General features: G+C 39.9%; 1 long non-coding RNA gene across 1 annotated transcript; it reads right to left on the reverse strand.

The window, feature by feature from the left end:
- Positions 1-1,742: 1,742 nt before the first annotated feature.
- On the reverse strand, positions 1,743-6,984 carry LOC122926784. The gene is made up of 3 exons (XR_006387719.1): positions 6,555-6,984; positions 4,144-4,181; positions 1,743-1,927 (listed from the first exon to the last, which is right to left on the reverse strand). It is a non-coding gene; the product is annotated as an uncharacterized LOC122926784 (long non-coding RNA).
- Between the last annotated feature and the right edge of the window lie 812 nt (positions 6,985-7,796).

Raw genomic sequence — 7,796 nt, forward strand, 5'->3', positions numbered from 1 at the left:
TAATATACCCGTAGAATCCAGAACAAAAACACAGATGGATATAAAAGCACACAGAGCTATGGGGACTGGGTATTGCGGATGTGCTAGCGGCCATCTAGCAACCCATGTCCTCAGCTCTATACATAAAATCCTGGTGACAGGTTCACTTTAAAGGGAACCCTACAGAGAACAAGGCAGACATAGCAGAGCTGGAGAGGGCTCAGAGGAGGGCAACTAAAGTAATAACTGGAATGGGTGGAGTACAGTACCCTGAAAGATTATCAAAATTAGGGTTAGTCGCTTTAGAAAAAAGATGACTGAGGGGAGATCTAATAGCTATGTATAACTATATCGGGGGTTGGTACAGAGATCTCTCCCATCATCTATTTATCCCCAGGACTGTGACGAGGGGACATCCTCTGCGTCTGGAGGAAATAAGGTTTGTACACAAACATAGAAGAGCAGTGAGACTATGAAACTCTCTCCTGAGGAGGTGGTGATGGTGGAGTCACTAAAAGAGTTCGGGAGGGGCCTGGATGTATTTCTGGAGTGTAATAATATTACAGGTTATAGCTGCTAGAGAGGGGTTGTTGTTTTTTCATCCTTATAAACATGTTACTATATGTTACTAATCAGATAAATCAGATAAACACGGCAAAAATAAATAAAAACTTTGCCAAAAAAGCCATTTTTTGTCACCTTACATCACAAAAAGTATAATACCAAGCGATCAAAAGGTTGTATTTACCCCAAAATAGTACCAATCAAGTCAAGTCATCCTGAAAAAAATTAGCCCCTATATACATGTAAGAGAATCGGCCCCAAAAAAATAAAAAATAAATATGGCTTTCAGAAAAGAGAGACACTAAAACAATTTTTTTGTTTAAAAATTTTTATTGTGTGAAATTGAAATAAATAAATATAAATATTAGGTATCACCGTGTCCGTAACAACCAGTTCTATAAAAATATCACATAACCTACCCCCTCAGGTGAACGCTGTAAAAAATAAAAATAAAAACTGTGCCAAAAAAGCTATTTTTTTTCACCTTACATAACAAAAAATGTAACTCCAAGCGATCAAAAAGTCATATGTACGCCAAAATAGTACCAATCAAAAAGTCACCTCATCCCACAAAAAATTAGCCCCTACATAAGACAATCAGCCCAAAAATTTAAAAATATGTCTTTCAGAAAATGGATTTTGAACAAGATGGAGAACCGCACTCTACTTGTTGAGTTCTGGTGCCAGTCAAGGGCTGCAAGCAGCCAATATACACAAAGTAAAATTGAGGCACACAATTTTCGGTATTTGCAATTTTAAAGGGGAATTTATTCATTCAAATCATGTAGTAGTGTCATCCGTTTGCCCAATGTATATCTTAATATGAACAGTATTCTTAAACCGGACGTTTCGGTCACGCAGGACCTTCATCTGCGGTTTTATCTATAACACAATAATCGACATGAGCAGGATTATAACTACTGTAACAATAAAGTTAGATACATATAGGGATATATATTTACACTGTAAGTCCTAAGGGATAGGTGCTATATAACAAATACGACGAATATACATGGAATCTGAAGTCCACAGAGTCCATGGTAGGGAATTCTTGTTATTCTTATTACATATTGGCCATATAATACATGTCTATGGTATATGCGATGCTAGATCAAAGGAAATGATTTATATATCCATATAGTACCCCACAATTTCACTATAAATACATGCTGAGATTATGATAACTGCCACCTGGTAAGTAATAAGCGTCTGGAGTTAGTTTAAGCCACATCTATGCCCAAGTATATTTTCTGAGAACGTGGTATAAATCAACATTATGGAAATCAATAGCATTAAATGAGTAATCTAATACACATAACGGTTTTCACCCCTAGAGGCCCGCTTTGTAATCTTCTATAGTGGTCCAGTGCACAATGTCAGTAACCTGTAAGGAATAAAAGTCTCATTAGAACCAGTTAGTGTCGGCAATATCTGCTCAGACAGGTGTGTAAGCTTGTAGGGCGCTGGATGCGTGGCTTCTTGGTCGCACTGCCGCTATTTAAGAATGTATGGGTTTGATGGTGATTCCGGTCACTTGATCGAAAGTCACGTGACGTCTGGGACTTTCGATCCAATAGTGACGTCACATGTGAGCTGCGTTCCACTATTATGTGCGTGGGCATAGCGCTGGTTCTAGTCTGGGGGAAGGAGGTTAATATTCATAGCAATTACATATGGGCACTGCATATTATATTCTGTATATGGGGACTATCTGGAATCTGATTTGAGGAGAGGGGGCGATTAGTGGCTAAACTAACGCAGTATGATCAAATTTTGAATAAAATGGAAGTATACTATCTAATAGAGGTATATAATATATATATATATAATATACAGACGTGGACAAAATTGTTGGTACCCTTTGGTCAATGAAAGAAAAAGTCACAATGGTCACAGAAATAACTTTAATCTGACAAAAGTAATAATAAATTAAAATTCTATAAATGTTAACCAATGAAAGTCAGACATTGTTTTTCAACCATGCTTCAACAGAATTATGTAAAAAAATAAACTCATGAAACAGGCATGGACAAAAATGATGGTACCCCTAGAAAACACAGAACATAATGTGACCAAAGGGACATGTTAATTCAAGGTGTGTCCACTAATTAGCATCACAGGTGTCTACAACCTTGTAATCAGCCATTGGGCCTATATATATGGCTCCAGGTAATCACTGTGTTGTTTGGTGATATGGTGTGTACCACACTCGACATGGACCAGAGGAAGCAAAGGAAAGAGCTGTCTCAAGAGATCAGAAAGAAAATTATAGACAAGCATGTTAAAGGTAAAGGCTATAAGACCATCTCCAAGCAACTAGATGTTCCTGTGAGTACAGTTGCACATATTATTCATAAGTTTAAGATCCATGGGACTGTAGCCAACCTCCCTGGACGTGGCCGCAGGAGGAAAATTGATGACAAATCTAAGAGACGGATAATCCGAATGGTAACAAAAGAGCCTAGAAAGACTTCTAAAGAGATTCAAGGTGAACTTCATGCTCAAGGAACATCAGTGTCAGATCGCACCATCCGTCGTTGTTTGAGCCAAAGTGGACTACATGGGAGACGACCAAGGAGGACACCATTGTTGAAAACGAATCATAAAAAAGCAAGACTGGAATATGCCAAACTACATGTTGACAAGCCACAAAGCTTCTGGGAGAATGTCCTGTGGACAGATGAGACAAAAATCGAAGTTTTTGCCAAGGCACATCAGCTGTATGTTCACAGACGAAAAAATGAAGCATATCAAGAAAAGAACACTGTCCCTACTGTGAAACATGGAGGAGGCTCTGTTATGTTCTGGGGCTGCTTTGCTGCGTCTGGCACAGGGTGTCTTGAATCTGTGCAGGGTACAATGAAATCTCAAGACTATCAAGGAATTCTAGAGAGAAATGTACTAGCCAGTGTCAGAAAGCTTGGTCTCAGTCGCAGGTCATGGGTCTTGCAACAGGACAATGACCCAAAACACACCGCTAAAAACACCCAAGAATGGCTAAGAGGAAAAAATTGGACTATTCTAAAGTGGCCTTCTATGAGCCCTGACCTCAATCCTATTGAGCATCTTTGGAAGGAGCTGAAACATGCAGTCTGGAAAAGGCACCCTTCAAACCGGACACAACTGGAGCAGTTTGCTCATGAGGAGTGGGCCAAAATACCTGCTGAGAGGTGCAGATGTCTCATTGACAGTTACAGGAAGCGTTTGATTGCAGTGATTGCCTCAAAAGGTTGCGCAACAAAATATTAAGTTAGGGGTACCATCATTTTTGTCCATGCCTGTTTCATGAGTTTATTTTTTTACATAATTCTGTTGAAGCATGGTTGAAAAACAATGTCTGACTTTCATTGGTTAACATTTATAGAATTTTAATTTATTATTACTTTTGTCAGATTAAAGTTATTTCTGTGACCATTGTGACTTTTTCTTTCATTGACCAAAGGGTACCAACAATTTTGTCCACGTCTGTATATAATAGAGGTTAGTACATTATAACAAGGGGAATGAAAGGCAAGTAAGTAAGATGGAAGGAAGGGAAACTGTAACCAGGGACAGGCAGTGGGGTAGAGAAAAGGGGGGGGGGAAGGGGAAGCAACTCACCCACACCCGTTGCGGACAAAAAATTATTCTCAGCGAGTCTGTGGAAGAAAGGAATAATATTTAGATCATCTTCTTAACGTTCATCACAATACAGTCAAGTATTAATTTAAAAAATCAGGTATTAATAAAAAAAAAAAAAAAAAAAAAAAAAAAAAAATCACATTCACGATTCAGACCATTAGGTGAAAGTGTCCCTAATTTGTGGATCCAAAAGGCCTCCCTTTGTTTCAGGAGGAGTGTCCGATTACTGCCTCTCCTGGGTCGATCCACTTGTTCCAGAATTTGGAACCGAAGTTGTGAGATTTGGCGTTTCCTGTCCGAGAAGTGGTGTGGTATTGGCAAAAAATTATGTCCAAGTCTAATGGTTGATTTATGTTTACTTATTCGGTCTCGCACATGTTGAATGGTTTCTCCAACATATGCGAGGCCGCACGGGCATTTTAGCAAGTAAACCACATAACGCGACTCACAAGTATAGAATCATTGGATTGGAAAGATCTGTCTGGTACGTGGATGCGTTACGTACTCTCCTTTTATCACACTTGAGCACTGTGCGCAATGTAAGCAGGAATATGTGCCGTGTCGTCTGCTCCGTAAATGAGTCTGTACTAGTTGTTTAGTGAGACTCCCTATATCTGCCTTGACCAATTTGTCCCTGATGTTGGGGGGGTCTTTTATAGCAGGTTAATAGGGGTTGTTTAAACTCTTCTATCCCAGGATAGGCTTTAGCCAATAGGGGCCAGTGTTGTTTAAAGGCCTGTTGTATCTTTGGCATTAGAGGGTGATATGTGGTTATACATGCTATCCTCTTTTGGTTGGCGGGATGTGGCCTACGAGTCTCTCTGAGACTATTTAGGGCCCTTTTTAGAGAAGTTTCGGGATAGCCCCTATTTAAAAAGTTCAGGGTCATCATGTCAAGGCGCTCGATTTTGATTGTATCGTCAGTGACGATCCGATCAACTCTTGTGTATTATGATCGTGGTAGGGAGTCCTTCGTGGCTCGGGGGTGGCAACTCCTATAATGCAAAAGGCTGTTGCGATCAGTGGGTTTACTGTAAAGGTCTATTGATAGTGCTCCCGTTTGGTACATTTTTATGAGTGTGTCCAGAAAACTAATTTCATCTTTGCTGGTATGTGAGGTGAAGCCTAGTTCACTGTATACCCAATTGAGGTTCTCTACAAATTTGTGTATAGTAGATATCAGTCCTCTCCAGATACAAAAGATCGAGAAAACGGTACCATACATCCCCGTATTGGCAGAACAAAGGGTTTGCGTAAACAAAATCCTCCTCAAATGCTATCATGAAGGCATATGCATAGGGCAGGGCCACATTGGACCCCATAGCGGTGCCCCTTCTCTGGCCATAGTAAGTATCACCGAAAAGGAAGAAGTTTTTCTTGAGTATTATCTCAAGAAGCGTGAGGCAAAAATCCTGCTGTACAGCCATTAAACTGGAGTTATTTTGTAGAAGTCTTGCTGTTGCTTCTATGCCCTTGTCGTGTGCTATAGATGTATATAGGCTATTTACGTCTAGAGTTAGTAGGGTACTGTCTGGTGTTAGTGTTATTTCTTTCCGTTTTTTTAATGAAGTCGGATGTATCCAGTATAAAGGATCTAGATGTTTTGATCAGTGGTGTGAGGATTTTTTCAGTATAAATGGCTAAATGGGAAAGTATAGAATCGGTTGATGCAACGATTGGGCGTCCCGGAGGGTTAATGAGGCTTTTGTGGATCTTTGGTAGCGTATAGAATACTGGAGTGATGGGATTATGTTTAACCAGAAAACTGCCCGTTTTGGGATCTATAGTCCCTGACTTAGAGTATGAATCTATCGTGTTGGCGATTAGTACCTGTATCTGCATGGTGGGGTCTCTTGGCAGTATTTCATACGTGTCGGTATCTGAAAGTTGTCTCATAATTTCAGTCATATAGTCTCCCTTATCCATGACAACCAGGGCTCCCCCTTTGTCTGCGGGTTTTATGATGATATTTTTGTTGTGTTGTAATGCTTCAACTGCTGACCTCTCACTGGGGGACATGTTATTTGTATGTTTAAACTGGCCCTGTGTATTTTCCATTAGTATTTTCTGTACTGATTTCTGAGATAAAGAGATATATGTCTCCACTGGGTGTTTATTTTTAGGTGGCACGTAGGAGCTCTTGTTCCTCAGGCCCAGGTTATCAATAGATAGGGGTCCTGGTGGGGTGATTGTGTCCGGTTGTGGCAATGGAGTTTCTTCAAAGTGAGTTTTGAGTCTTAATGTTCGATAAAATCTTTACCTTTACATTGGAGCAGGAACTGCATTTAGTTTAGGTGTGGGGCAAAATGACAGTCCCTTTTGTAAGACCGAGATCTGTTCAGGTAGTAGGGTAGTGGATGAAATGTTTATAACTAAATTGTTCTCCTTACCTGGGAGCGCGTCTCTATTGTCTGCAATCGTTCGTCTTGATCTTCTGCGTCTTGATCTGCCTCGTCGATTGCCTAAAAAACAGGACGGATATCTGTGGTTGCCGGATCTGTCGCTGTCGGAATTTGATGAGCCGGAGTAGTGTGGATTTTGGTATCCCCTGAAGCCTTCACTTTGTTGGTTTCCTTTCCACCGGTAGACTGTGTTCAACCTGTAATCTTCTGCGTCACGTATAAACTTCTGCCGTTTATTCTGTTCTGTATTTTTCTTGAATTCTTGTAATTGTTTCTCGATTCTTTCTTTTGCTTTTATTAGGTCCTCCTCAGGGGTGGTAGAGGTTAGCTGTGTCTTGGTGGTCTCAATCTTTTTGGACAATTCTCCGATTGAGGTCTGCAGTTCTTCTATTGTTAAGAGAATGAGGTCGAAGGAACACTTATTCAGTATATTTTCAAAGCGCTCGCAGAATTCCTTCTTGTCAGCAAAGAGTGTGGGTCTCAGACGTGATCTCAGGCCTCTTGGGATTCGATTATTTATGTAGTATTCAGTCAGCGTACTACAATGTAATTCCCATCCAATGAGACGTCTACGGTCACGTTCGTATTCACGGATTTTCATCTCATGGTTTGGTATATGTAGAAATTCGTTGGGTAAGTGGACCCCAGATAAAATGCTTTCAGCTGTATTTGTATCATATGAAAATACATTTGTCATATTTGGACGTAGGTGCAGGTCGTAGAATTTTGAAGAAGATGGAGAACCACACTCTACTTGTTGAGTTCTGGTGTCAGTCAAGGGCTGCAAGCAGCGAATATACACAAAGTAAAATTGAGGCACACAATTTTCGGTATTTGCAATTTTAAAGGGGAATTTATTCATTCAAATCATGTAGTGTCATCTGTTTGCCCAATGTATATCTTAATATGAACAGTATTCTTAAACCGGACGTTTCGGTCGCGCAGGACCTTCATCTGCGGTTTTATCTATAAACACAATAATCGACATGAGCAGGATTATAACTACTGTAACAATAAAGTTAGATACATATAGGGATATATAGTTACACTGTGTAAGTCCTAAGGGATAGGTGCTATATAACAAAATACAACGAATATACATGGAATCTGAAGTCCACAGAGTCCATGGTAGGGAATTCTTGTTATTCTTATTACATATTGGCCATATAATACATGTCTATGATATATGCGATGCTAGATCAAAGGAAATGCTTCATATATCCATATAGT

This window comes from Bufo gargarizans, chromosome 2, assembly GCF_014858855.1.
Source record: "Bufo gargarizans isolate SCDJY-AF-19 chromosome 2, ASM1485885v1, whole genome shotgun sequence".
NCBI lineage: Eukaryota > Metazoa > Chordata > Amphibia > Anura > Bufonidae > Bufo > Bufo gargarizans.